The sequence below is a fragment of the Echeneis naucrates genome, chromosome 13 (assembly GCF_900963305.1).
Source record: "Echeneis naucrates chromosome 13, fEcheNa1.1, whole genome shotgun sequence".
NCBI classification, from domain to species: Eukaryota; Metazoa; Chordata; class Actinopteri; order Carangiformes; family Echeneidae; genus Echeneis; species Echeneis naucrates.
The window spans coordinates 556,647-560,964 of record NC_042523.1 but is presented as its reverse complement, the minus strand read 5'-3'; positions in this window follow the sequence as shown (position 1 = coordinate 560,964).

Here is a 4,318-nt window from a genome sequence, read left to right as displayed (position 1 = left end):
AGTTAAAGTCCTCTACTCTTTAGCTATGCTGCTGTAGGCCTAGACTGCTGGGGGAAGGACTGAGCATCTCTCTCTCCCTCCCTCTTTCTCTCTCCCTCTCCCTCTCTTTCTTTCTGTCTCTCTCCCCCTCTTGTATGTGCCGACATATCATTAACCCTGTTTCTCTGAAGTCCCTGCTTCTCCCAGTTCTAAGCTGGTGTATTGCATTCACTAACCATGTTTCCCTGAAGTCTCTGTCTCTCCCAGCTCCTCTCCTCTCTCTCTCTGTCCTCATCCTCAGCCTCATCCCATGTTCCTGCAATGCCTGCTGCTCCCATATCTTTATGCATTCCAAACAGAATCATTTCTATGCTGCACCTGTTTTGAATATCCCTCCGCCGTGTCTCTCTCTCTCTCTCTCACCCCAAACGGTCGAGGCAGGTGTCCAAAGTTTTTCTTTGCCACTGTCACTAAGTGCTTACTCATCGGGGGATCTGTTAGGTCTCTTTAAATAATTTTTAAGAGTTTGGTCTAGACCTGCTATATATGTAAAGTGCCTTGATGTAACTTTGTTATGATTTGGCGCTATACAAATAAATCTGATTTGATAATTGTAATTTGATATTTGAAATTTGGATCTTGGTCTTTGGTCTTCGAGACTTTGAAATGGACCAAAAGTGAGACTGGAGAACACAAGAATAGATGACTAACCATAAATCCAATGATTAAGTAATAGTTTAGGATGGAAGGTTGAACTGCTTAGATTTTAGGGGTTAAAGGTCGATGGTCAAGGGCACCTGAGAATCAGAATCAATTTTAATTCCATGGTGCCAAAGATGGCATCACACAGGGTGATGGGGTTGGGTAGAGCTGGGCTTTTTCTGAAGTGCACAATCATCTCCACAATTTTTAGTGCTCTAAGTTGTCCTTGCTGCACCAAGTCGTCAGTCGATCAATAGGCAGACTCGGCCACATCCAAGATGAGCCCAATGATGGTGATGCTGTCCACAAACTTCAGGAGATAGATGGACCAAAGTCTGGAGGTGCTGCAGTTGGTATACAGGGAATAGAGCAGCGGAAAAAGAGTACAGTCTGGGGGGGACCCCTGCTGTTGCTTTGTGAGTCCGAGACGTGTCTCCCCAGCTTCATGTGCTCCCTCTTGTCTGAAGTCAGACAAGAGGGAGCTAATTGGACACACTCAGCTGAGAGAGCTTGTCCTGTAGCAGAGCCAGCGAAATGGTGTTGAACATGAAGCTGATGTCCAGGAGCAGGATCCTGGGCTAGGTTCCTAAAGCCTGGTTTATAGTCCTGCGTTAAATCAACGGCGTACCTACACCATTGCTGTGACACTGTCACGAATGGCTATCGTCGTCTCTAATTGATTGTTTCTTTAGCTTCCGACTTTTCCAGTCACAGTGAAAGAATCCTTACAACATCTTCATTGCGACAGAAGAAGAAGAATCTGGACATGCATTGCTACCAAGCAAACCAATCACAGCCCTCTCGGTCTACGCTGGGTCTGTGTCGCCTCGATGTGCAGTTAAATTTTTTGGGAGGTGTGTCAGGCTACCCCAGGGGCTACAGTGAGCCTCCCTACCCTACGACAGTGTTGATTTAACACAGGACCATAAACCAGGCTTCAGGGGTCCAGGTGCTTGAGGATCTCGTGGAGGGTCATGATCACAGCATCATCTACAGACCTGTTGGCTCACTAGGTAAACTGCAGCGGGTCCAGGAATGGGTCAGTAGTGTCCTTGAGGTGGGCCAGAACAAGGTGATAAAAAGACATCATGACCACAGCAGTCAGGGTGACAGATCTGGAGCCATTAAGTCTTGTGGTCCTTGGGTTTCTGGGGATGGGGATAATGGTGGAGACCTTGAAGCATACTAGTATGTGACATGTCTCCAGTGATGTGTTAACCCCCTGGGGTCCAAGATAAAAATAAAATAAAAAATTGACTTCTTTCTTCTTTACTTTTATATCTCACCTTTTTTTTAGCACAACCTCACATGTGTGGCTTTAGTTAATTTTTAATTATAAAATATTGTCTAAAATCACCTAAAATCACACAAAAAATCGGAGTGGGTTGTTGTTTAACAAACCCTTTGTAAAACTTAGAATGCACCCTTTTACAACTATTAACAAAACAAGCAGGTGTTACAATAAGATGTTTCACAAATTATTATTATTACCTCAAAAGTCACTATTGCTGTCTTTCTTTTGCAACTGTCACAGAGACATTAACTCATCTTCTACCGTTTATCCATTTCTGTGTCACAGGGGGTGCTTGAGCCAATCCCAGCTCACATTGAGTGAGGTGGAGGTACACCCTGGACAGGTTGTCATTCCGTCACAGCACCAACACAGACAGAGAACACCACTCACACTCACACTCGGCCCTACGGGCAATTTAGAGTCACCAATTAACTTTAACATGCATGTCTTTGTACTGTGGGAAGAAACCGGAGTACCCGGAGGAAACCCACGCAAGCACGGGGAGAACATGCAACTCTCAGACTATTTAAATATGAGATCATCAAAACAGCACAATGAGGCCATTAGTAAACAAACGGTTGTCCTTCTTTTCCACTCACCACATTAACCCAGAGACAAGCGATCCACTAAGTGATCAGCCCTATTGTCTACTGATTGTAGCTGTGGGCCCACACAGCCTAGTGCATTAGCTGCTGGGTATGACTATATTTTTGGTGTGGTCAGTGTTCACCATGACAAGGACAGAGTGTCTCCTTCTCAATTGTCAACTAGTTGAGCTGTGGCTTCATGACCTCCTGCACCAGCTCCAGAGGCGTTACATCCACCTCAAGCTGAAAAGGCACAGAGCAGCCAACGTTGAAGAAACAGCAGAATGCTACAGGTCGGTGAGGGATGTCACCATCACAGATTCACTGGTAACCACCATATCCGAGAAACAAGTTCATGCCAAGGGGCAAAACTTGGCATGGTTAATGGTCAGAAGTGTGTCAGAAAGCCTCTGGGCTCTCCAGATGGAAACATGTTAAGCACACTCACAACCACATGATCCAAATTCAGATTATACCGAGGCAGAGGACACAACAGCACATTTGCTCACATCCCCTAAAACCACAAGCACAAGTGACATATTCCTCATCCAAAGGTCATTTTCCTTTAAATGGTCAAGAACACTGACAATCATGGGATCGGGATAAACATTGATGTCAAATTTCAACACAAAAATACACAACAGTTGACAGCAGAACACAGTGGGAGGAAACCCAGGAGCAGATTTAAATATATCACCTCATTGCTCTTCAGGAGCCTGTGAGACGATATAGGGCATGAAATGTGGAACAACCTGACCCTAACCCTGTCCTGTCATTGGACAATAAAAATCTTTGTTGTCGGTTTTTGTGGTCGTGAGACTTAAACATTCATTTGAAGTCTTGTTTTATTTCTGGTTTCAGCAGATTGAGTATGAGTATGAGTATCCGGTATAAGAATCCTGTCCAGTCCAGTCCTCGTAGTCTCTAAACTGTCACTGGATTTTAACGAGCTAATGGATTTTTGCTTTTTCCCCTTTAACAGCTCATTTCCTGTTTTCTTTCATTCTTCAGTTGTTCCACAGAGTGATACAATCTTTGTCTCTCTGTTGTCTCTCTGTGCCTCTCTATCATTCCCCTCCCCCACCCCTCTGTTTCTCAGCTTCCTTCTAAAAATGGATCAGGGAGTCAGTCATTGGTAACCTAGCAACAGCAGAATTTCTCAGAGGAGTATGATGTAATGCTTCCTGTCCACAAGAGAGGAGGAGGAAGGGAAGAGGGCAGTAGAAGACAGGAGAAGGAAACAAGGAGATGAGGACAGGAAACAGTGGAAAGGGACAAGGACAGGAACCAGGGAGAGGAAAAAAGGATATAAAATAAGGTCATGAAATTTTGGAAGTAAAAAGGGAAAGTAAACAATGAAAGGAAACAATTTCCTCTAACCTGAAGTTTATTGTTAATTATTCAATGGTCAAAGATATTCGGGTTTGTTTGATTGGGTTTTAATTTATTTGAAACATTAATTTCATTTTTATTTTTTAATATTTGAAGATTTAAACATCTTAAAACTGAAACACTTTAACTCTTATCTTGACCTTTGACCCTCATCTGTTCTTAGCTGTCAGGTGGTTCTTCATGAACTTGAAGATGAACTGGTTCATCTTGTCTTACCATATCTTTCTGAACATACACATGAAAGCAGGCTCATATGTTATTGACATGTTATTGATCATCTCTAATCTATTGATTAGACCATGTTTCAAGCAGAGTGACTTGGCGACCATCTGGTTGTTAGTATTATTAACAATGATTACGTATT